This window comes from Xiphophorus couchianus, chromosome 4, assembly GCF_001444195.1.
Source record: "Xiphophorus couchianus chromosome 4, X_couchianus-1.0, whole genome shotgun sequence".
NCBI classification, from domain to species: Eukaryota; Metazoa; Chordata; class Actinopteri; order Cyprinodontiformes; family Poeciliidae; genus Xiphophorus; species Xiphophorus couchianus.
This window is the reverse complement of record NC_040231.1, coordinates 21074166-21102002: the sequence shown is the minus strand read 5'-3', so window position 1 is coordinate 21102002 and position 27837 is coordinate 21074166. Positions and strand designations below refer to the sequence as shown.

At 35.7% G+C, this 27837-nt stretch overlaps 1 long non-coding RNA gene across 1 annotated transcript; it reads left to right on the top strand.

The window, feature by feature from the left end:
• The first annotated feature begins 4584 nt into the window (after positions 1 to 4584).
• On the top strand, positions 4585 to 15053 carry LOC114142605 (uncharacterized). Its single transcript, XR_003595069.1, has 3 exons — positions 4585 to 7535; positions 13414 to 13559; positions 13668 to 15053. It is a non-coding gene; the product is annotated as an uncharacterized LOC114142605 (long non-coding RNA).
• Positions 15054 to 27837: the final 12784 nt, after the last annotated feature.

The window sequence follows — 27837 nt, the reverse complement described above, 5'->3', positions numbered from 1 at the left end:
TATATACTGCATAATGGACTGATCAGCTGCATATTACAGTTCTGCTTTGTGATTGCTCCCATTAGAGTTGCAAGTGTTTTAACACAGTCTGTGGTATTGTGTTAATTAAGAATTCCATCTGCTTAGGAGCCTCTGTGCCCTCTCTGTGACGGAAAACAGCCTTTCTGCAATATCCTCTGTGTAATCTCACAAAGAAAACCAAGACTGTGCTCAATCAATTTAACTCATGAAATACTGTCAGGATGTGATGAGCTAGAACAATTTAATGTGTTCCCTTTCTCCAACATTACAGAGGGCACCTATCTGTGTGAGACATCCGTCTTTTACAATAACAAAAAGAATCATTTGCATAATTTGCAACTTTTCCCCGGCTGAGTTGGAATCTTTTAATACATCCAGAAAAAAAAAAATTGCTTTTATAAAGTGACAATTTCCAAGAATGAACACCTGAAAGGACCAGGAGAGTGGGCACAGTGTTTGAACACCTGCAGATAGGAATACAAGAGTGTGCATGAAAATCAAAGGTTTGGAATACTTGCCTTTCACAAATCTACATCTTACTGTGAGAGTAAAATACAATTTATGCAATTCACCCACTCGGGCAATAACCTTTCAGTAGACAATTTCAAATTAGCAGATATTCTTATTTATGTGTTCCTTCTTTTCCCTAGTATGTACCAAGTCCCATGTACAATATTGCAATAATACTTTCTGGTCAATATTCCTGGTCAATATAAATAATAAAAAAATTACTGTGGATAGATAGGTTTCATTTGATTTTTTCATTCCTAACATCCAAAGAGAGGGTAAATGTCACTGCAGGTGGCAGTTTGATAAACGAGGAGGTCATGAAAAAGCTCGACAGAGGCCACATATATTGACCAGGAAAATTGGTGGACCACGAGCGTGAAATTGCTGTCACAGATCAATGGCTACTAATCTGGAGACGGGACGGATTCAAATCACAAGACCTCTAATCAATGATGATTAATTTGCCACAACATTCACACTTCCAGAATCAAACACCTGACTGTGAGATGTTTGATAAGAAGTCATTATCATTCCGAAAATTACCAGGTGAATGAAAGACTTTGTGCATTCTCATACTTACCAAAATGATGGTAGGAACATAAAAGCTAAAAGATAATTTGTAATGTTATATAAATTCAAATGTTAGCCTTACATGATTGGGGAGCTGACAGTTGATGAATTAGGTGATCATTTACCTGAATGATCTATAATGAAAAATGCTAATGGTGGGCCAAACACGACAATGAGCTGTTTTAAACTGCTGCACTCAATCATGAATATTGACAAGGGCAAAGTGTTTGGTTGGTAAATTAGAACTCGATCTGAGAAATCCAGTCTTCATTTTTTCAATGTAATCAGCTTCCAAGAATATACTGTCAATTAAAAATGTGTAATTATTATGCAAATCATATATAACAATAAATAATTATGTGGGTGTTGTTCATCAGATGTAAGATTAAATAGAACCATTAATGCAAGTACAGCTTCTTTGAGTGTTGAGACTCATCCTGATGTCATGACAGGAGTGACTTCTTTTAACAGTTTAGTGGTGCAGAAAGTATATCTCACAATTATAAAGCTCAGTAAATATTTTAGAGAAACTAACAGTGCACCATTTGGTTGTGGCTTTTAAACAATCTACAAATTTAGATAAATCTTGTAGAAATCATGTTTTAGATAGGCAGCAGCAGCATGAGGTCCACCAGTGTTCAAGTATGCCATCATGTGGGACTGCTTTTTATTTCCTCTTCTTTTTTCCCCTGAATCCTCAATAATCTCTCTGTTAACTCCTCACTTTCCCCCTCCACTCAGTCTTATTTTAATTTCCTCTTTTACCTCGCCGTTTTCTCCTCCCTGTCACCGATGCTACATCACTCGTTTGAGCTTGTTAACCATCATAATCTGGGCTATTAGCCTAACAAGGGACCTGCTAAAAACAGACTGATTTTGTGCAAAGCAGGGAAAATGTCACCTTTCATCTTACAAACTTGAGCTCGTTGAACAAGTGCTGTGATAAATAACTTACTGGCTTTTTTTTTTTTTACGGTTTCCTCAGTGAGTAAGGCTGTTGCTGCTCATGGATCCAGACTAGACCGAAGCTAGCTGCTGGTAGCCCCGCCCCAGGTAAAACGGCAGGTGAACCAAACCATTTACTGGAATAATTTGTATCGCTTGACTTCTGTTTTTATTGCAAACTAGTATAATTTTTATTGTAACCCCTCCTCCCGCCCACTGCTTCCGCTTATGATGATTTCAATTCAAAACACATCTCAAGAAACTTTACCAAAAATTTTAAAAAAGTCATCTTCCGGTGTGATGGTAGGATGGAGCTGGATATCATTATCCTTCACGTAGATTTTAAATTATTTTTATTTTTTTAAATTGAAGATGTGTTTGTTTGAGGTTGCCATCCAAGGCATGGAGTTTCACAACAAGTTTGTTCATAATTAGTAGATCACATAAAATCTCTGGAAGAACACCATACTGAGGAGTTTGAAACCAGAATAAAATGAGCTTAATTTATTTACTTATATATGTAGTTTCTTTTTTTTTAGCAACTTCTGAATAAACATTTCTTCTCACTGCTGCCTGCATGATTATTACAGAATAAAGAAAACTTTTGAAAGAAATCATTTTCATATCCAGGTTGTGTCTATAGATTCTTTATCATATTAACTTGTATAATTGTTCAAATTTAGGCATTAGTGACCCCACAAACATCCTCCTACAACTAAATGTTATATCAAAACATGGAAATTGAAAACTGTAATCATATTTTGGTGCATAAATAAGTATAGAGCCTAGACAGCTGTTTTAAATTCAGTGGTTTGACGCTACAGCAAAAATGAGCACAAACTTATTGCTTTTTATATTTTGTAGAATCACATTTCCTATTTAACGACATCAGTGCTGAGTGCAATTACCAAACATTATGCAGTAAGGATCAGATAGAGCATGACACTGTAAATGAAAGAAAAATAATTTAAGATCCAAAATACTGGACCAAAACCCATTAGAACAAGTAGTAATGTAATGAAGGGACTCTTTGGGCCATCTCATTCATTTGAAACTAAGCTTCAGCTAAATGACTGTTTTATCTGGCTTGAAAAAGCCATAAAATCAATGTTCACTATCATCATTCATCTGAGATTGGAAATTGAGTAAATTAGTATTTTGTTTACCAAATTGTAGCTACCCTGTGTTCACTAAGCGTGTTTGTGTGTGGTTGTTTGTGCCTATAAATGCGTACCCACATTTTTGTAAAGATCAGTAGACAAAACTGCAAGATAAAATCCTATTCTGTTTAATATTATGTGGAAAATTATTGTGCAAGGTGGTGAACAATAGCTGGTGTGTGTCTCCCTTCTGCAGACAGATCTCAGATTACAAATACAATTTCCATCTACTAATGTATGTATACTGTATATTAATTTAAAAGTTGTCACACTGATATTTTAGAATCCCTCTGCAAAATAAAATTTTGCAGCTTTTGCAAGCATAGAAAACATGTTTTGCAAACAATATTTATAAAGAACACTCTGACATGCAAAAGGAAAAGCAGAGGTTTAGGTTACTCTAATTCAAACATATTCACATTCACAATTCAAATAAACCTACACTTTAATATATATTTGATGAGATTACGAAAATCTGTATCCTACTTATTTTTGCCTGTCTTTTTTGTACTTTTGTCAAGATTAACCTATATGAGATAAATCCAATGGCAAATTGTACTCTGTTGTTTAAAGTAGCTTTTAGACATGTTAACACTTTCCAGATATTGTTGGTTCAAGCCACACTCTCCAAGACTACAGGACCAGCTGGTGTCTTTTTCAGAGCAAATATGAAATCAGTGACTCTGTGGCAACAACAGCTAAAAAAAATGACGGCAAAACAGAAAATAAATGTGGTTGTGGATGCATGGTTAAATAGTGAATCTATGAAAAACATCCTTTTATCATAGCGAAACAAGAATTTCTGTATGTTTTCAGTGTGTCTGACAAATACCAGATTATAAATGGTCACAACAGATATGGCATGCAATTGACCTTTTCATGCTGTATTAATTTTAAGGTGCTCTGCTGCACAGAGACTTTTGCTCTTTTTCTACTCCCCATAAATGCGGACAGCGCAAAGCACTGGAAGTGACAAAAGTGTGATATTCATGATGACAAAAAGTTTCACGATGTGTAGCTTTACAGTATTTAGTTAAAACGTAGCTACAACTTATTTTATCTCTTAGAACATCTTCTTCACAACAATAAAACAGGAAAGAGCAGAGTCATCACTAACAGCACACAGACTTTACTGGACACTTACAGTGGCCTAGTACAGCGTTTCCCAATTCCGGTCCTCAGGCCTCCCTGCTCTGCATGTTTTAGATGTGCCTCTATTCCAGAGCAGCTGATTCAAATGATTGCATGACCATCAAGTGCTGCAGAAACCTGTTGATCACCCATATATTCAATCCAGGTGTGTAGCAGAAGGGAAACACCTAAAACATGCAGGGCAGGGAGGCCTGAGGATCGGAATTGGGAAACGCCGCCCTAGTATGATCACATCAATCAGAGATAAAGCTGCGATATGTTTCTGTGTTTCTGCCCTCCCCATATAAACTGCTAGATAAACATCTGTCTTTGTTCCGACTGTTGGGGGCGGGGGGGAAGGTGGCGACCAAACTTTTTAAATAATTTCTAATGATCCAGAGGCAAAAATGTGTACATTATAAGATGAATAACATTTGGGTTCTCTAGCAAGAATTTGTAGAGCGTAACTAAAACTTGTAAGCAGATCTAATGTTAATGTTATTGGATTGTGATCAGTGCTTTCATGTATCAACATAATGACAATGCATTCATCAATCCATTGTATTTGGCTACTTGACTTAATTAAAGAGTTTTATTATTCTGATTTTAAAGAACAACACATGGAGATGTTGTAGTGTTGGCTCCTATTATGACATTTTTGCTTATTTCATATAATTATGTACTGCTACTGAGAGTTTGTGCTGGTGACAACAAGTTATATCCATTCTGTGTGAATGGATGCGGTGATTAGTGCTTGAGATCTGTGACATATAAACTGACTGAAATATTCCATCCCTTGTCTCCTGGCATGAATAGGAAAGCATAACACGGGCCTCATCATATGACACAGTGAGGAGGATGCGGTTCTAATGTTGCAAAAGCTGCTGTAATGATCACATGCAAGGCAGGCTGGAAGTGTGTAGCACTGGAGAGCTCCCTCAGATATCATTAGCTGCTGTGCTGTGATGAAGAAGCAGGAATAGGATCTTGTGATCCCCTCCTGAGACACTATTAATTAATAAGAGCTTTGCTAAAGAGGCCATCCTCCACTAAGGCACTCCATGCTATCTCAATGGGAATCGATTTGTGTCTCTCTTGCTGCCAATGTGTCTGCCGGACATCTTTTACAGTACGACCCTAACGCCATGGGCCGTCTACGTGTCTGCTGCCGAAGCGCGTGGAGCCAGATGACACCTTCAGATCCAGGGATTACATTTCATCAATGGCCTCTGCTTCCTGTTGGACTTGCACAACACTGTACAAGTCGCAAGTTTGACATCATAAGTGTTCAGGTGTATTATGTTGCAGGGGAAATTCAGCTGTGTTTTGTCTTGTAGGTTTAAGGAGCTTGTTAGTTTGACAGCTTAGAAGAACTTTACCACTTTGGCCTCCTGAATACTTCACAAGACATTTCTTATTTAGGGCAAAGCTAACATTTGTTCAGTAGTAAGAGGATGTTGACATGGTTTAACTATTTTTAACTCTCCCATTATTCATCAGTATTTATGCAAAGAATTCATAAAATTAGCCATAAGGTGAAAGAGTTCTGTTAACTAAACAAATCACTGTTGCAATGCATAATTCATTGCATCTGTAACACACCGTCAAACATTTACAAAATGCAATTTTGAAAGAAGAGCAAAACAGGTATTTACCATTTGTCCTGAGAATGTTTTCAAATTTCTTGGCTTTGCTCTAAGTTACTGACTACAAAGAGTGAACCCTGCAGAGATGTCGATCAATGTGCTCTCTGTATGTCATCCTTTCAATAGATTAAATTGACTTTGACAAACCTATAAGTGATTTTGAAGACTTAGGCGTCGTTTCTTGCCCTCCAAGACATCACTCAGTGGTTGAAAAAAGTGCACAGAAAATCTGCAACGAATAAAAAAGCTCAAATGAATCCATTTTCTGTACCTTCTTAATCCCTTCCAGGTTTTGCACATGTATTTACAGTAGACACAAAAAAGTTCACACACTGTTAAAATACCAGTTTATGTGAGATAAGAAATAGAGCATAATTATGTCATTTCAAAACCTCTATATCCTGTCCAATTCTGTTAAAAAATAACAAATGTGTTAGAATAAAACAATGTGAATAAGCAAAAGTAAGAGTGGTCACCCAAACTGATATTTTGGGAAGCCACTTTTTGATTTTATTTCAGCACTGCTAGAAGTCTCCCAGTCTCCTTCAAATTGATATTTTCTTCCATCTTGCTTTGCAAAAAAGTTTCAAATCTTTCAGATTGTCAGGACATGTCTTGTCCACATGCCTCTAGAGGTGATCCCATATACTGTATTTCTGTCAGGTTGAGTTCTGAACTTTATCTAGGCTACAAAAACAAAATCTATCATTTTATTTTGATGAAATCATTTTACTATTAATTTGGATGGATACTTGGATTTGTGGTGATAATGAATATTAAAATGTCTATTTCCTTTAGCTTTGTAGTTGAAGTTTTTTGGTCAAACTATCAAAAGACTTGGAATGGATGGATTTTATGCACCTTGACAGAAAGTTTAGTTCATATCTCAAGGGTAGGTCTATAATGGTATGACCCATGAGAAGCTCAGCCCATATGGCTTTCTTTCACTGCTTTTGTTTGAAACACACAAGCTACCACACATCAGAAAATCTGCCGTTACAATTACATATCATTCTTTGGCATTACTTGTTTATGCACGGCACATTAGAGCTTTTCTGCTTGTTTGTTTGTCTTATAACATGTTTTAATCTAGTTGTAGAGTCTAGTTGTGTCAGTGAAATATCCTGACTGTAGATTGATGATGACTGATCTGTGTGTCTGAAACTTGACCTCTTGGCCAGATCACCCTTGTAAAATAGACCTACTGTTAACTTGGATGGGTTTTTACCTGGTTAAATAAAGGTTAATACAATTATAAAATAAATTCTCTAAAGCTGAGGACAGGTGTGGACTAAGGGAGATTGAATACGGAAATTAAACTAACAATTAATTTGAGGATGTACACGCATATGTAAACAGGTTATTGCAACTATTTTATTTGTTACATTTTTCTGTTCCCCATTTTAAATGTTGGTTTATTTCTTCAGGAAAACGATAGGAGGATATGTGTAAAAGACCTTCTCTCTGTGTGCATGGGAGTGCAGGTGCCCATACCACTGGCCTATGGACAAGATACTAATAGACCTTAGAGAGGTTGAAAGGCCAACGCAGGGTAAAGCTGACACACTGTTATTTTTCACAATTGTAATATAGAGAAAGTACAGTTAACACACTTTCTCAACAGTGTGTTAACTGTAAACACCATTACTTTATCTGGGATGGCTTAAAGAGCAGTTCATGAATGCACACTGCAAAGACATTAGCATATAATTAGGAAGGCACTGATGCTTTTAATTATTAACACAGAATATTAATTATGTTTCAACAATTAGAGGGGATAGCTTCTAAACCATTATATGTATTGCTCTTCAATTTCATTTTAAGCACAAAAGCATCTTTTAAGTCTAAATAATATCTAAAAAAATATATATGTATATATATACTGCATATATATATATGCTTTTTCTGTTCTCATTCATAGAGATTTTGGGTGACCTCTCCACAGAGACAACCCTATGCAGATGCACTTAAAAGATCCCAATTAACATAACATGCATGTTTTTTCTTTCTGTGTGAGGAAGATAGGAGACACATACATGTACATGGAGAAAGTGCAGTTTCCCCATTGAAAGGCTCTTCATTAAAACCAGCAACCATCTTGTGATGAGTACTGCGGGGCCTGATAAACAAACAATATTATCAGAGGTCTTATTCGTATTCATCCAATTATTTAGCATTAAAAAGTTAGAATTTGTTAAAACAGTTTTAAAATTACTGGACACTTTTTTATAACAGTGCTGACTTCAGCCGATTGACTGTAGAAGGTTGTGAAACAGTGAATGAAAGGTTTTCTAGGTGTTTTGGTGAAGGCATATGTTTTTAAGCATATATCATGTCAAGATATCGGGCACCAAAAACTTTTGGTAACTTTAAAGACAGAGCATTTGTCTTGAATAAATAAATAAATAAATAAATAAATATGAGACTGTAACATTGAATTTGAGATAATCTCATACAGGAGCCGACAAACAAATAGTCTCCAGAACCAGACACTAACAAAATCTATTGAGATGTGCAGAGGGTCAGAATGGGACTTCCCATTCGGACACATTTTAAAGGCCCAAAAGCAGATGAGCCAAAGCTCATTAATAAGATTCTTTTCTTCAACTAGAAATGTGCTTGTTACAAAATATGAATTTTAAGTTGTTCAGTCCTCCAAGCATTTTTCAGCATCTTTCAACTATAATTTGATTTCACTGATGCTTTTAGGCACTGCCAGATCCTTGGTCAGAAAAGGAGTAGAGAAAACATCCTGCTGGAGAATTAGAGGAAAAATGTGGCATAAAAGTCAAAGAGTGCAGTCGCTCTCGAAATAGCAATAATAGATTTGTTGCGCCTCTGATTTACATTTAAATGAAAACCTTTTATCTGGTGGTCTATGTTCTAATGGGCAAAGATCTACTTGGAAAGATCGGACTCATCCGCCATAGTAAGTAGAAACATTTTTCTACTCTCTGAACAAAAGTGTTTTTTTAACACAGAGAAAAAACAATAAAAGTTACATTTTATTTTACTTATTTTATTTTGGTGTGACATTTTTTTCTGATAGATGAAAATAAAAGACTTGATCAAAGGTCAAAACATTAGAGGAGAGGAGAGAGAAGCTTTAGATGTTCTGGAACATAAAATTTATTATTTAAAAATCAACTTTTATTTCATGTGAACGATTGGAGCAATAGTACTTGCTCCATTATGTTATAATATAGACAATAAAAACAGAAGCATAATTACAGATAAAAAGTTTAATGGAGATGCTAAGTAGTCCTGAACCAAAAGATCCCACTGGTCTAGAACTTTGGTACAACAACAGATCATTAATGTATTTTGATGCTAAGCTAGCAATTATTCATAAACTAACCAAAGTATTTTAAAGTTTATTCTCTCAGCCACATAGACCACATGTAAGGATTTCTGTCATAACTAGGGTGATGTTTATTAAAAATTAAAACTGAGAAAATAAATTTGGCATTAGTATATTGGATTATCATGTCAGCACTTTTCTAAAATAATGACCTAAGTCATTTTTTTGTTGTTGCTAAAAACGACTTTTTTCCCTTAGCAATCTATCAGCAAAAAAGAGATGGGAATTTTTTTTTTTTTCCCACCAAAATCACTTTTGGCAAAAATGATTGGGGTTGTTATGTTAGGAACGTGACAATAATAATATTAGCACTATTTAACTCTGAGATTACAGGAAAGAGGACAAAGAAATCTAAATCTGATGGTAGATAGCATGTTGCAAATTTTGTGGAATGACTCAATTAGAATGATATTTAACGCAAGATAAATAGCATTTATCTTGCGTTAAATCTTTGTAGATGTCATGTACGAAGATCTAACAAGTTATTTTGGAAGATGAGAGGACTGATGTATGAATGTAAATAATAGTTAAGTCCCAAATCACAACAGATAAATCATGAAGATACCAGTTGGAACATGGAAATTTCTGCTCAGCAATTTTATGAAAGGCTTTACTGCTTTAGCACAGACAAAGATTCTTCCAGTGATTAAAAAGGCTACATATAAATACATTTTGATATTAAATCAAATATTAATATAAACATTTACATTGTTCATTGTACAAACATCTTGGTTGATTTATAGTTATTTTAAATATAAATCAGTTTTACCCACCATGCAATTAACCTTAACTGAACTGAAATATTTATTTTTCATGAACTAAACCAACATGTTAATAAATTCAGATTCAGTTTTATTTGTCTCCCCAAAGGATAATTAGTGTTACAGCAAGAAAAAGAAAGAAAGAAAGACATAAAAATTAAAGACATACAACTAAAGGTCTAACAAAAGTAAAATGAATAATAGAGTATGTTGAAACAATATTAAATATACATAAAAAAGATTTAATTTCAAAAATACTCTCGTCTTTTTTTTATTTTTAATACTCATTCAAATAAATAACAAATCGCATTTAAGACATTAGAAAACAGGCACATGTCAGTTTCTTTGTAATGTTTTAAGGAACTACATTAAAACAGCTTTTTGCACATTTTAAATGGACTAAATTACAGGAACTGATGTAACAAAGCTTAGTTTTTGCATTAACCCTAAAACTTTTGATGCTAATAGGAAATAATGACTTTGCTGATTGATCCCATCGAAGCGGAAAATAATCTTACACTGCAATAAGTTGAAAGTACTCCACTCTACTAAATGCTAAGTTGCATACATGGATGAACATAAATTAATGACATTAGAAAACTTGCACCCAAAACCAAGATGGTAAAGCTTCAACACCATCAGCTGATTATCAGCTATGTGATACCTTCATAAAATACTGTTGTTCTTGTATTTCTCCTTTCCCACTCTACCTTAAAAAGGACAGATAAATGATATGAGGAATAAACATTTAACGCATCACAGAGACAGGGCACAATTGCTAATGTTTAGTTGGGTTTATGTGCACTTCTTTATCAAACAGCAAAGTGTAAGATGTATTGAATCTCTTCACCGTTCTGTTGATAGGTTGAAACATGGATGAAACGACAAACCTGCTTGCCTACTGAAGCACTAAACCACTGACACACCTTTTCTTGTGCTTTAGCCAAAGGGGTCTCTCCAAGGGACATAGAGTGTGACTTCCAATTAGTTTTCCAGAGATTTATTCATGGAACTGTTTAAATGTATTAGAGAATGTTAACAGAATAATGGATTTTAAATGACTGCCACGCTGCAAACTCTGTCCTAGAATAGCAATATAGGCTCTGATGAGTTTTATACGACACCTTATGTAAACGGGAAACTTTTAAGACAAATTTGGTGAATGTTTTTGTTCCAAGTTACACAAAATAAAACAAAATGTAATAACACATCTAATCTGGATGTTTATTATTTTTCTTTCTGTAATAGTAAATCAACTTGACTCATCTGTAATCTACCACTGTAATTTTGTGGTAAATATTTCCAAACAGAGCAAGTAGATGTTGTCATAGGGAACTGCTGCAAACTGTTGACATCATAGTTTAAACAAAACTCCAAAAACAATTATGAGTAAGAAATGAAAGGAAAACTGAATTTAATCAATTATATTATCCAAATCGGGATCAGATTGGTCAAAATACTAAGGCCCTCTAATCAATTTTGATAAAAAAAAAAAAAAGGTCTCTGGCTGCTCAGTTTTTTGCCTCATAATGTTCTGTTGGAAAAAAAATATTGTAACATGTTCAAGCATGTCATTTAAAAAGGTGCCACCCACCTAAAAATTACTGAGCCAATTACACCCCCTGCTTAGCTACAACACAGTCATAAAGCAGCAACAGCCCACCATTCTGCATGTCATTATGTGGCTTTGCAAAGACTATCAAGGAATATTTTTGACATTCTTACCATATGTCTTTGACCTTTAGATGGCTTTAAAACTTCTCACACATCAAGTAATAATTGTGTCACACTTAAAAAGAACAGACTGGAGAAAACATAATGGTTGAAGTGAGTTATCAAAGGTTGATGGACCAGGATTTAATCCCAATGTTTGGGTGTTTTGCAATGAAGTAATGGTTAGATTTGTTTTGGAATTTCCAAAGGAGGGAACGTTTTAACATGCCAAAGATAATAACTCCAGACACAAGGGTCATTGTGCGTTAATACACTGTTATTTTTATTTTTTAAATTGTGGAAGTCATGTAGAAATAGAGTATGCTGGTCTAAAGTGGGCGTTGCTCTTATTAATGATGTGCTGAAATTGCTGGAACAACAAAGACAATGTTACATATGTGCAATGACTCAACACAATCCTAATATATTTAAATGTCAAAGTACATTTAGGTTGAAGATGTACTCTGTTTTAATCCATAATTTATCACACCTCAAACATATCTGAGATGATAGTTTTGTGTTGGATGTCGGCTGTATTGACTTGGGTTGCCATGTGGTGTATTAGGTCCTTAAGCTAAAGTTTTAAAAGTGGATGTAATTCAAAACAGCACTGAACATAATGGACCTGAACAACACCGGTTCATAGGTTTTAATACTGCCCTGAAGCATTTCGTAAAACAACAAATTTCAGTTTTGCACTTTTTTTCCCACATGTCATGTGCATACAGTAACATTAAAACTACTGATCTTTGCCTTTTAGTGAAATTTGAAGCTCCAAAGAGATGCCAGAGAATACATCCTTCACATTGTAAATTGCATTAAGAAGGCGTCATATAAACTCACTAAAAGTTTGAACAGAAAATAAATATTATACCAGAGGAAAGCTGTGTTTATAGCAGAGGTCACTGAACTTTTTAAAATACAGAATTAGTTTAGTTTGCAGAGGACTTGAAGGACTGCTTTCTGACTTTAAACAATAATTTACAATTTTATCTAAAATGTCCATTGAACTAATTTAATTTTTTCACTGCATTATCTGGCATATAGACTATAGTTAATTAATTTGACCATAAATTTTGCCCACATTTAATTTGTTTTACAAATGTAAAAATTGCTGACACAAGAATGTGGCTGATTACAGTACTTGCAGAAAATAGAATAGAATAGAATAGAATAGAATAGAATAGCCTTTATAATCTAGCAATGAGGAAGTTCAGGTGTAACAGCAGCATCAGATGTAAAGATTGGCACAAAAAGTTCTTCAAGTTGAAAAGCAATGTAGTTTTGTAGTGCAGTTGTAATGCTCTGTTTCTAATGAACTGCCTGGTTACAGACCAAATGCATTTATCATTACAATTATTCAATAAACGATATAGACTCTGCATGGCAGATTTACCTCTCCTGTTCACTCAGGTCTAACCATTCAGATTTTGTAACAAATCTAGAAACTAATTCTAATCTGTTACCAGATTACCACAAAATAATCTGAAAGTATTTAAATCATTCAGTCACTTTAAAAATGTAATAACATTTTTATTCCAATTTTTTATTTTTTTTAAAGATATTTTTGATCTCTGTTGGGCTTTATTGAACAGTGATTAGGAAAAATTGGGAGGAGAGGGAAGAGAAGGACATGCAGCAAATGACTCAAAACTGGGAATTGAACCCATGACTTCCACGTTGAGTCGTACGTGAAAGTCATGGCTCTGCATATGGTGCAGGTCGAGCCACCCAACGCCCTGTAATTACTTTTTAAATATTTACAGAAGAACGAGAAACACATATTATTAGTTCAAATGATAAGAAACTGAACCAGTTAAATGTATTTTTGCTAATATGTGTTGTTCAGTTTTCTGCAAATAGGAAAAAACAACAATCAAAACAACACAAGACTAACCTGACCAGAAGCCTGGAATAGCACAGAGGAGCTGTGTCATCATATTCTTTGTGATCACGTTGCCTTTTCCACAAAACAAAACCTTTTCATCAGACACCATGCAACGTTAACTTCTTTGAAAGTGTGCCATTGTAACATTTTGTTGACTTCATTGATTGTAAGACTGCTCCTTAGTGGAATCAGTAGGTGAACACTGTGCCAAGAGCAGAAACCTGGGACCTGCATGCTGGCAAATGTGGAGAAGAGCCATATTAAGCAATGGCTGGTTTAATTGTACATCTGCAGGTGCGTGCGTGTGTGTGTGTCGGGGTGTATGTGCAGTGCTGTGACATGTTTCAATACATCCCTGCTAAATCTTTGGTCAACAGCCGTCAGAAGGAGTACCGGTACATAAATCTAACAGATGTGAGAAGTTGTTTTCATTATGTGTCCAAATACACCTTATGTGATTACAGCGATCCAAAATGTAAGACTTTAGATGAAGGACAAAATATGCAATAAAAAATAATAATACCTTGACAGAAGAAAAAATGACCTGAAAACCCTAGAAGGTTTCTCTGGACATGTGAGTGAAAACTGGCTAAGTGGATAAAAACCATAAATACTGAGAAGTGTGACTGATGATGACTTGCAGGTGTATGAAGCTGAAAACTGAGAACACAAAGAAGTAAAAACAAAAGTAGAAATAAAGGGAAAAAAATCTGCACAAATGACTCATGCAGTTGTTTTTGTTTATGTGTTTATTTGTTTGTAGACAGGCTATATTATGTAGGAATGATCATACAAATTCTCCTTCGCTCTGAGAGATAATATCAAATCGACTTTTTTGAGTTTTATGTCATGTTATTCCTCCATCAGAAACATACCTGGAGTGTTGCTTTGATTCTTTCAAGCAAGTTTGAGAAATCCTTTAATCTCCTGTGGCAACCATTTGAGAGTTTTGTTCTCACAAAACGCTGTCTATTTCCACAATGTTGCTCCAGCTACGGTCTCCTAGCAGATCTTCCACCTCACTGAGCCGCCATTCTCCGTGACTGCTCATTCAACTCCTCTAGACTAGCGGCAGCAGCAATTTGCAAACACCTGGTGGAACTGGGAGTCAACTCAGCTCGTCTTACAAACTACTTCTCAGTCCAATGCTCCTAAGAATAGATGTAAATGACATAATGGAGGAACGTGATGACATGCTAAAGGAGGAGTCCAGGAAAGAGTAGGAGCTTCTTAAAGAGACAGGACATAATTTCAAGGCCTTAAATTACAAAGTCAACTGTATGTGGTCACTGACCTGTACTGCTCTAAACCTTCAAATTTACCATTAAACTGCAAATAAATTGCCAAGCAGCAAGCATTTTGGGTTTTTTTCTTAAGTTGATGTCCCACCTCCCCAAATTAAGCGACCATGCCTGAAGAAAAGCCAATAATTCTGTGTCAAAGCAATAAAACCATGCTCACTTGAAAGTCTTGAGCAATATATGATTGTATAACAGTGTTTATACCTGAAAAATCCTGAGTTTGAGCCCAGCTAATTATCCTATTTCTTACGCCTATCAATTTTGACAACAGAGGCCCAGATTTAGACTTATAATAAAAAAAAGCCAAAACGACTTTTAACTACAAGAGACTGGTGCCTCTCCATAATCTCTGTGAATCGCAAGATCTCCATAACAACCAGTCTGCTTCATAAAAATCAACAAGCTCAAGGTCAGGTTTTCTTTTTCACCACCACTGCTGAGCTTTTTTATTAAAAACTGCCAAAAGGAAACTTAAAAAAATCATACTATCACATCTACACTTCCTTTCTTTGAGTCAGTGCACTAAAGCCAGTTTCACATCCAATTTTGTAAAACCTACCTTTCTCTCTTGCAGCTGTCCTTCTTTCACATATCATCCAGGACACACATCTCCATCCAGTAAACCTGCACTCTTTTCATTACTCTTGTGTACCGTTTGTTGCTTAAAATGGTTGACCGCAGGCACTTGAACTCATCCACCATCTGTACTTTGCAGTTTCACTACTGTTCCACCTGTCTCCCTCTCATTCAAACACCTGTCCTCCGTTGCTTACTGACTTTTTTTTTTTTTTACGGAGTAAGCCTCCACCTCTGTACCAGTGTTTTTCCTAGTTCCAAGGTTATACATGCTTCCGTCTGAAGACTTCACCTCAGACATGACTTCATCTTGTCTACTTTTAATTTTACATAAGGGTAAGATACCCTGTGCTTACACTCTTCATTTTCTCAAGATACATGCATTGATTTTTGTAGCAAAAGAAAACTAACAAGAAAAACCCACAGAGAATAATGATCAGCAAGACTGACTGAGGATTATTGATCACAACCCTTTTATCTCTGTGTGGTCCCACAGATTTTTAAAGTGCAGCATTGAAAATCAAATATTATACCACAGTTTATCTTTTGTTATGTAACAGCCTGAAATAGCAAACGCTGTTGCTTTTAGCCTTAAAGCCATATTTAGCCTCTTGAAAGGTGCCATCCGGGATCCTAAAATTGTAATATATCATAAAAGTCATAAACTTGGTTTATCAATTTTCTAATGGACTGCTGACAGCTACAAAAACACTATAAATATACTTTTCACTGTGTCTTTTCTTTTGTTTTAACATAGGAAAGCTGGTTGAGAAGATCAATATTAAATGAACTATTTTGACCGTGCTTTTACAAAAACTCATGTGGGTAGACTATACTTATTCAATGTATATTTCTCTTGTCTGCCACTGAGCAGGTTTGCAATGGAATTAAACCTGTTTTTTAAACAGATGTGCTCTGTATACATGGAGGTAAACACAACAAACATTATCCATTTGCAGCTGTTTTAAGAGTGACACCAGAAAAGCTTGTATGACGGTACCTGTCATGTTCCGTGTTTTTCCTGTGTATTTATTTCGAGTTTCTGTGTTTCTGAGTTTCCATGTTGTCCTGTCTTCCCCTTGATTGTCCCCAGGTGTTTCTCGTCCCCGTAATTACCTCCTGTGTATTTAGTGTCACCTGTGTGTCTGTGTCTTTGTCGGGTCCTCGTCTCATTGTGGCGTCTGTCGTTTGTGTATCCAGTCCGTCGTCTTGTCCATTTGAGTAACCGGTTGCTACCGGCGTTGAGCCCTGGCTTCCACTCGGCCGTGCTGCCCGGAATTCTGGACATTATTGTACTGCATATTGCTGGACATTCATCATTAAAACCATAATTTCTCACTGCATCCTGGGTCTACAGCGTCTGCCTCACCACCTACACCCGCACCTTATGACAGAACCATCACCTTACAGCAAGAATCCCAGTCAGGGACTTTCCTTTTGAAGTTTGCATGATTTTTCCGTCCATTGTCCTCTGACAAAAATACATATTAGATGGATTTCCAAGTGCATTTTGCAGCTTGAATCTAATGTGATTGGCTCTGCGTTTCACTGTGGTGGATAGGCAACCTAGTTAGGGTGTACCCTGCCTGCTGCTCATTGACTTCTAGTCACAAGACAAATATGTGACACATATGTGACACTGCACGGACTGAGCTGGTGTAGAAAATCAATGACTTGAAAAGAGTGCCACAGTAAGAAGATATCAACTTATATGTTTGAACGCAACAGAGAGGCAACAAACCACATACAAAAAAGGTTTCCTATCTGCTGCACACATTAAGCACATTAGCAGTTTTGTACATCATTATCATTTAGTTTTGACCTACATTTTTTTCAGCTTTGCTTTTAGCTGTGTAACATAGCAACATGCTGGAAGATAATCTGTCACTTTGACCTTGAAATTTGGCTTTTAAGCGCCATTAGCGCATCCATTTTTGTGCCTGCCATTGTTTTAATGTTTGGAAGTTGCTGTGCTTTTCTAATGTTGTTGCGCAACACCCCCCCCCTCCTTTCTGTCTCTACTCTCTCACTCTCGTACTTCCTCTTCTGAGAGGGGAGATGTGCTACCAGCTCTCCGTCTAACGGGTCCGTTGAGTTTCCTAAATCTGCTGGGATTTACCCTGTCCAGAACTGAAGTAAACTCTGTTTAAGCTGGTTTCGAGAAACGATTCGCCTGGTTATCTGACGGCCTACATCCAGGTGTCCCACCCTTCTTCCCCCTGTGAATTAGCCAGACTGAGCAGCCTACAGCCAACTAGTTTCACAGAGCACACCTGTTAACGGTCGCTCGTTCTCTATTTTACAACTTGCATTTGTTATTGAACCAGGTAGGTTTTAGTAACTCGGGCGAGTCCCAAGGATGATGTTTTAAATATGGGCTACCAGCAACCTAAAAACATTTTCCACTTTTTCCTCTCCAGAATCAAACATCATAGCTATTTTACAACCATCAAAGAACTTTAAGGTGACTCATTAACTGAATGTCCACAACATCTTTAGATTTTCTTTATGCTAAATATTTTATTAGTAAGGCATTTTTGCAAGGGTCAGTACAGCTTAATTCAGTAGCAGAAATAATCAAATAAGTAAAATCAATCATCTAGTCTATCTTTCCCTACTGCTGACACTGAGAACTAAAAAAGGAACCTTAGAGCGAGACGGACGGAGTTTGGCGCCTCGAACCCCAGACCTGGCACGACGACGAAGAAGGTGCGGCAGCAGGAGGAGGAAGTTGATCGACGAAGGCAGGGATCTCTGTAGGTCCGATGAACTTCTTCTCCGCATGGATGGTGAGGTCACACAGGACTTGGTGCTGGCAGGAAAAAAGGCACCAGTTCTTCTTCCTTGTCTTTGTCTTCATCTTTGTCTTTGGGGTCAGAACCCAGCCGATGAGAGAAGTGCGATTCGAAGCCACAGATTGTGGGCCTGACGGGTTGGTCTCCATGAGCAGGACAGTCTTCGACTCCGTGGCTCCGGCTCTTCTTCAGCTGCAGAGTTCTTTGTCCATCTCGATCTTGGCTTGAAGCTGCCCGGAGGATCCAACGAAAGGTTCCTCTTTTGCACCCACCTTTTATAGGGTTTATCCACCCCCCTGGTGCGCCTGCTGTCTGCTTAGACAGATGATCTCATATCCATCACTGTCTTAAGAGACATCATGTCATGATGTCTGTGCCAATGTCTCAGGGCTGCTCAACCTCCTGTTTCCATATAAGCTGCTGATCATCTCTGCTCTCCTGTTAGTTCCCCTTTTTCCCTTCCTGTCACCTTTCACCTACCATCTACCTCCAACATATCAGTGATGTTTAATTGCAGTTTTACAACCTTTTACACCATTTCAAGTTCAATGTCAAAATCACATTTATATCACATTTATTTTCTTTAGCTTCTCTGATTTAACATTCATTTATAATTTTATAACCATAACTTATATCACATTTATTTTCTTCAGCTTCTCTGATCTATCATTCATTTATGATTTTATAACCATAACTTATTAGTTACTCTTATTATGATCTTAATGTGAGTTATTACAGATGTTTTTCTGAAAAGAAACCAAGAATAATACATGATTCTAATTATTTACTACTAAAGTTACAGTTACTTGTTTTTCTTGTAGTTCCCACAAATATAAGTGTAAGTATTATTACAAGTAAACCAATATTCATATAAGTATTTTACTTTGAATCTTATCCAATTACTAATAATGTTTAGATTTCATTCTTTAAAACTTTACCTTTAAACTAAGGAATAGTCTCAGCTATTTTTATAAATCTGCAGGCTGGAAACTTCCTCTTTTTCCAGGAAACCTGCTTTTCCTGTTTAATGACTCTCTCTGACTGACTATGATTTCTTATGATTAGATAGAAAAAAGTAGAATTAAAGCAAAGTTTGCATGAGACAAAAACAACACACACAACTAGATTTATTTTATTGACACTTAAGTCTACTGTTGGGCCTTGATGTCACTTGAGTGATTCATTATAAAGATAACTTTATTTATTATTACTGTTAAACTAACTGTCATGAAGCGGTGCGGTGTGAGGTGGTGAGGCAGACGCTTGAGACCCAGGTAGAAATGAAAATGATGATTTTAATGACGGGAACACAGTCCAAACAACGAGCAGCAGGCAGATGGACACGACGACTAGACATTGACAACGACATACAACGACAAGGACCCGACGAGGAACAAGGAACACAGGTGGAGTTAAATACATGGGCGGGTAATCACAGAAACGAGACACACCTGGGAACAATCAAGAGGAGGACAGGACAATGAAGAGACTCAAGGACACAGAAAACTCTAAATAAACACAGAAAAACACAGATCCTGACACTAACTTTATTGACACTTAAGTCTACTGCTGGGCCTTGATGTCACTTGAGTGATTCATTTTAAAGATAACTTTATTTATTATTACTGTTAAACTAAAATCTCCAGCATGGGGAAGTGGGATGAGCTCGGATTTTCTTGACACCCCCTCCACGAGGTCAGACCTTTCACATGCTGGGAGTCCATCACCCTCCTGCAGTTCGCCGTCCTCATCCACTAGAAAGAGAAGAGGTTCGTCTGGGATGTGAAGATGCAGATTCTTCATCCTCAGTTTTCACAGAGGGCTCAGTGTAGTCATCAAAACTCCACTTCTCTTGACACTAAACAACATTAAAGAATTACATTTCAGCTCTTTCTGGCCTTTAAATTTTTGAAATGCTCTAGAGACTAAATGTAATAAAGAAACTGAACAGCAACAAAATGTCAAAAATGTTTCGTTGACTTGCATATGCAAGAGAAGCTTCACAATAATGAAAGCAATTTTCTGCCATTGATTTTTGATAAGTCATAATGTTCATTTCTTTTAATAGTTCAGTCTGCTGTACCTGTTGTAAAAATGTTAACTAAGAAAGTAGACAGTGCATTAAAGGTCTGTTAGAACAGCCTCTCAGTAGCTTGGTAAGCTGTTCACTTCCATGTTGGAAAAACAAGCATTTAAATTATAAACCTGAAGACATACTGTATGTCAACAGATTGATAATCTGCATTCACAATTAAACTAAAATAAATGTTATTATGAAGAAGAAGGCCTTCAAGAAAATCCATATTTAGCTTTTGTTGTGTTTAGCTTTGTTTAGTTTAAGGCAAATTTGTGTTTGGAAACTTGAGTTTTCATAAGAACCTTTAATTCTGTTAGATTTATTTAAAATAAGAAATGTGGGAGGAAGTCGATCTACTGATGTGCATCAGAGGCAGTGATCACAGAACCGGTGTATCTCTAATGCATGCTAACCCATTTTTCATAATATTTCAACAGTCTGTGTGGGGAAGAGCTTACTGATATCGTAAGAAAGCATGCAAAGTAAATTTATTTGAACAACATTAATTCACAAAGTAATTTTAAAAAACGCAATCTAGAAGAATAAGAGAATAAATGAGAATACGTTAATTAAAAACAAGGAACACAATAGAAAAATACCAGCAAATTGTGGTATCATCTAAAAAGAAAGCAATTTCAGAAATTTAAAACAGATATATCAATAGGGTCTGAATGAAATGATAAAATGGTATTTAACACCTACAAAAATGGCAGTTAACGATCATGTTTTTTGTCTTTGTTGCTAGAATGAAAGAGACTGATAGTATAGTAGTGATGACATATGGTGCGTGCAACCAGCCAGATGCAGGATTGAAAAGATCAAAAAATAAACAAATTATTTTGTTTGCTGCCTTGCTGTTGGCTTCTATTTGAAACTCTTTATGCATTCAGGTTAACAAGCAAAAGGATTTTGACATCAAGTTTATATGTTAATTTGAGAACATTCAGCAATTGCATGCTTTGATCACACGTTTATTATAATATTACAACCTATAGATTTTCTTAAGAATGTTTTAATATCACTATTAAAGAACTACTCCTGATATGCTGGAGTGGTTCATTGGGAATGTACAGTATCTACACAACTGTTTTTTTGTTTGTTTCTTTTTGTTGAAGTTCTTTTTGTTTTATTCTTGTATGTCTTTTTGTCTATCTTTGTGTTTATATGAACTATATATTCATTTATGTAATTATCTTTTTATGATTGTTTTCTTTTTCTATTGCATCTGGGCCACAACTTCTGCGGTGCAAACTTTCAGGTAGGCACTACGCTTATGTCGGTGCATCTGCAAAATGTTTTCAGTGTGGATCATTGCACAGAATTAATTTAAAGTACACATTCACCATCTTTTTATTCTTCCGATATTTACAAAGGTGACTCATTTCCATCATAGCAGCAATGATTTAATAAAATATTTAGCAAGTTTAATTTTTTTGCATTGCCAGAAAGTCTTGATTCTATTTGAATATTCTTCATCTGATCCAATTTTAAGGCAACCTTTCTTCATTGCAATCTGCCACCCTGATTATTAAATCCAAGGATGGGAAAAAGTTACATTTATTACCCACGTGTTTCAAAAAAGTATTGATCAACATTTTAGCCATTTTGAGTTATGCACAATGATATGTAGATATATTAATGTCTCTGATGCCAGCTTTGAATTCCACTAATATTTAATTACAAAAGTTAATTTTGTAATTACAGTTTTGTGTTTTTCTCTATTTTTGTGTCTTGGGGTAGGAAGAGTAGTAATTAAACTTTGGTTGTAAATAACTAATGCACCATCAGGTATGTGGGAATTGTGACCACAGTGCAGAAGAAGCTTAGCAGAAACCATGAAGCACTTAACCATAGCATTATTACAGATATAGCAACAACACAAAATTACAGGCATAAATATATGTAGAGAAAGATATATAAAAAAACTTATTAAGCAGTCTTTATGAGAAGATGACTAATTAGTTGCTTACTCACTGTCACTCTGCATCTCTCAGCATCACCCCACAGCAGCTGTGATCCCTGAAGAAATTAGAGCAACGTTCCCTGAATGACAACATAAAGCAGTTTCCTGCTCCTCCCAACAGGAATCCTTCATTGTCGTTTATGTCATCATTATGACCACACATTCACAAATACCCATGAGAAATGACTGAATGTGGCTTTCTACTCTCATGCACATCAGCCTTTTCCTTTTCTCTCCCATTAATGTCACGCCTTGGCCTCAACAGTTGTCTCTCTTTGCAGAAGAAGATGGGTCATTACCATTTCATGGCTGCGTCATTCGTCTTGAATTATAAAAAACTAAGTCAGTCGCTGCTTTTCTTCCAGAGGATGTGTTCTTGTTTGCAAAAAAAAAAATCATTTAGACTTTTTCTTTTTCTTTTTTTTTTTTTTTTACGATTACATAACTACAAACAATTATCCTGGAATAATTAGAAGACAGATGAATAATAGTCAATACATTGATAAAGGCAAATTCACTGTCAAGTGAGAGTGATTTTTTGAGGAACACAAGCATTTTATACAAATTTACTTGGAATTGAGTAAGCCACAGAAACAATAAATATGTCACAAGTAATTAAACATTTTCAGCATTTGTATGTTTTTTTGGGGGGGGGGGGTTGCCAGTTGTTTGTTGATTCTTGCGTTGTGTGTGAATTGTGAGACAGTTATTTTTTTGTTTTTGGGCATGTGCACCGACTGATGGCACCCTTTGAATTTCGTTGTCCTTGTGACAATGACAATAAAGATGTATCTTATCTTATGTTATTGTTTTTGTTCCAACATGCAGACTCTAAACTTTAAAGCTCAAATGTTTGCTTGTTGTTTGAGACTCAACTTTAAGTCAACCCAAAATATTTGTGTCAAAGTTTTGATTGCACTTATCCAAAGCGACATAGCTTCTGTAAGATCCAGAATGCAAGTAGGAGTCCCAATGAATTCCCACTCTTTTCTCATGGTGTGTCTTTGGAAATTTGCTTGATTTTTACCAATGGACGTGATTAACAAAATATTTAACTGATTTTAGATCACAATTATATACAGTACTTAGCAAACATGTTAGTTTTAGCAACCTCTTTATAATTATTAATGTGACTACAATAATTATACATAATAATGTTAATCTCTTTCTAAAGAATTGATTTGTTACTCTTGTTTGTTTTGTTAAATCCAGGTGGGGACTTTTTTTGGGCAGCGCAAAATGTAATTCAAAACATATATTATTTCCTTCGCAATTGATACTATTTTCAACTTGATTTACTCTCACTCAGTTTCAGATATTTTATTTGCAACCAGAAACATATTTCTGGTCTAATTGAATTCTTTAACTATGGATTTAACTTTTCTTCTAGATTATGAAAATAATTAAGAAATATGGGTTTCAAAAATATTGTGGAAATAGTTTTTAAAGTATATAACTTTTATTACGCTATAAAGATAAAGGTACACTATTTTCTCAGTCAGAGTTTTAGTGCAGCCAAGAGGATCTTTGTTTTGGATATCTCTTGAAAACCATTACCATCACATTTTCTGCAAAGTATTTTCATCCTACCAAACAGTATCATTTTTCCCCAGTTGTATTATATTACATTCTAGCAGTTTGTGTCAACTTTTGAGATGATATTGACAGTCAAACGGGCTGATTTCACTTTGTGAAAGTCTGAACTTCAGTTTCTTGACAAGCTACTAAAGAAGTGGGTTATCTTTGAAAAGAAATAAAAGAACTGTCTGTTATATTTTTTTTCACTTATAGGTTTCTTTCTTTTGAAAATAAAACTAACAATTTGTGGCACAGCTGCAATATTAAAGACAGCGAATTGCCAGCAAATGGTGTTAGTACTCATCATAACGATGCTTTGTGGACACAAAAACAAGAAAACACGTTGCCTTTATAGAGTCCTTCCAAACCAGACTTTCAATTTTTTAGTTTGTCTGTTTTAAAAAAAAATATTATATGAATAATATTAAAAGGAAAATAATACTTTCTCTCCCCTCTTTTACTGAATCAGTTTTGATAATTACAAAATTATATGTGAGAATTACCAACTTCAATCACATTACTGTGTGGAGAGGGAGAATAGAAAGAGAGAAAGAGAAAGAGAGAGAGAGAGATCTCAGTGCCAGGAACCATGACAAGTTGCATGTAATACTGGATCTCATTTTGCTGGAGGTGGGTAATGAAGGTAAATGTCAAATGGAAATGAGCTCAATACTTTCAAACACCCCACTGTAAGTAGTAAGAACAAGGTTTTAATTATACAGGGACCTTTGCCTGTTAGAACAACAAACCAAGTCGAGCTGTTTCCACTTTGTCTTTCTTGTGAAAAAAAGAAATGACTTTGGGAAGCCACTGCTAAAAGCATAATGCTCACTCTTTAGGCTTTTTGCATTTTTCAACTTACAAGTTTATCTTGTATGAAAATAAATGAGAGGTTTTCCTGTAAATAGTTGATTAAATCTAGGGTTGAGATAAAAAAAAAAAATAAAAAAAAATCTGCTATTTTATTTCTTTATTCACAGTGGTCAGTTTTATCATAATTAATATGTTTCCCGAGCTTCTTATTGGTAACAAATCTTCTACGTATCCCAAAAACTTTTCCATTGTGTACAAACAGCACTTTTAAAGTGGTCAACAGTATTGTTGATTTCTGCTGATTCCCTTAAAGGAACAGACTGCTGCATGACATAACGGTTTGAAAATGTTATAACTGTTTTCTTTATCATACAATAAATATGACAAAAATAAATTTAATATGCTTTTAGTGAACACGGAGGCATTTCCTGTGCCTGAGGAAACAGACTCTATTGACATCAGTAATTCACAATCAAAGCAATCATTGTAAAAAGCCAGACTGCAAAAAAAGATAAAAGCTCTGCTCATTTCATAATACAACCTTGAAAAAAAAAGAACTGCTAAAACTTTGAAAACTAGCTGCCTTGATCATTTGGGTTGATTGTTGTTAATCTCTTAAAACTTGTAAAAAAAAAATTTCATTCTTTCAATATAATACAAAATGACCACCATTATAATGTAGAGCATACATAACTTAAGTTTTATGTATAATTTGTTCTCAGTCAGTGTTTTAGTGCAGCCAAGAGGATTTTTGTTTTGGATATTTCTCGAATGATGATATGGAACCTCATTCCTGTAAAACACTATAAACACGATAGTTTAATAAAGAGTGCACACAAGGATGCTTAACACAGAATGTTAAAGGGCGGTGTTATATATTTCCAGGCTCTTGGTCCCATTTTATAGCACAATGAAGTAACTATGCTACCTTCAGTTGTTATAAAAATGGTATATATATATAACAAACACAACTTAAAATAAATTAGATTTCGCAACTTGACGCCTCTGTCTCTTTAAGAAGCTTCTGCTCTTTCTAACAAGCCACTTTCAGCACATCATCACAACAATGCCTTTCCATTATGCCGTTTACAAGAATTCATTGCAGTGATGGACTGAGAAGTAACTGCTATTATGAGCTTAGTAGCCATACAGTTTGACCAGGTGTTTGATCATTGCTGCTGCCACTCATCTGGTGGAGCTGTGAGGAGAAGACGTGGGCGTAGGGGTGACCTGGAAGCTCGGCTGGAAACAACAGCTAGAAGGAGGAACTTTTTGGGAGGATTTATGCTTAATAAAAACTACACTCAGGAAAGTGGAATGTCTGGCCGCAAAACTAAAACGGTGGAAAACGTCAGACCAACTGAGCTGTTGAGTATCTGATCTGGGTCACTGTTTTGCTGCCTAAGCAAAACACTAAAACTGAAAGCACACTGACTGGTGATTCCCAACTCAGCCAAAAAGTGGATAAAAGTTTCCACGGAAGAGCTTATATGTTGCTTCTGAACTTTTATTTGTTTGCCAGCCAATCCTCTTCTGAAAGGACAGGTGAGGTTAAATGCAACTCATTCATTAAAATGACTTAGAGCTCATTACGTTATAAAACACACAACTTGCCTATTGCTGGCCATCTTGGTAAAATATGCAATCTTAGAAAATGATCACTCAGATGCTGTTAGTTGGTTTTATCAAGGGAAAAACGGTTTTAAATATTGATTTTATTTAACTTCTGTCATGATGTGTTTTGTTGTCAATAGTTCTCTTCATCCTTGCCACCTTGGTGTAATTAACGCAGCTGTTTTGTTTTGCTGATTGTGTTTTTCTCAGCATATTTAAGTTCACCTATGTCCTTAGTTCATCCTCTGCGTTGTTCTGCATAGCTCTCTGCGTTTTCTCAGTGTAGCTAAGATCTGTTTGTTATCTTAGTAAGGTACCAGTTTAGAAACAAAGCTTCTGAATTCTGCTGAACTGAGCTTGGCTGGACTTACCTTCATTCATACGATGACGAAACATGACAGCTTCAATATTTTTAATGACATTCTTTGACCTATGCAACAGTCTTTTAACGTGCAACTTTAAATGTAGACAACAGTAGACAGTTTTTACTGTAAAAGTGGTTATTTTATTTATTTTGTCTTTTATTTCATTGTTGTAGAAATCCAGGATACAATAAATCAGCTTTACTGTATTTGTCCTTCAGTTTTGTCATTAGGTTTATTTTCCCTGATGTTTACATTGTTTTTCTTTCTTTTATAGGAATCCCACATACACTTCATCACTTGGAAATAACCATCTATGCAGTCACGCACAGACAGCTGTCCCTATGCATTATGCATTGCATTGCACATTACATGCATCATGTGAACTGATTACTTTCTGTCTCTACAGCCAGAGAAAAGGTCTATAGAAAGTCGGACCCCTCCCAGGTTTTGATTATAATGGGGGCATGTAGCCTGATGGGAGCCTGCCTAGTTCTCTGGTTGCGTCTCAGGGATAGACAGCTGAATACACTCAACCTCAGCTGGAAAATCAGAGTTTCTAATGACTCAATTTCATTAGATAAGGAAACTCAGTTTCTATTAATTTGCAGAGTAACATTCAAGTAATATATAAAACAACAAAACAAATAAAATGTTCTCCTGTACAAGTGCAATCATCAGCTACCCTCAGTTTTTAATTTTTTTTATTTTATCTAGTCCCTTTTCCTTTATAACTAGTCAAAGGTCTCTTCTAGCACTAATGGAAAACTGAAGGGTATATGTCACTTGTAAGTAAGCAGAGCAAAGGTTAGACAAAGAGAAAACTCATGTTTTCTTTTAGTTAACTTTTTTCTCCACAGACATTATAACTCAGATAACACTGAGTATCTTTACTAAGGGAAAGCAATATTCTTTTGAAGAAAGGAAAAAAGACCTATCGGACTGATGAGGTGTTTTACTAAAAAAGAAGAGAAGAGAAAATAGAGCGCGAATGGTCTGATCAGTTCGTTCCTGGTCAAGTCGGTCAAGCTGAAAATCTCGTTATGAGCCAA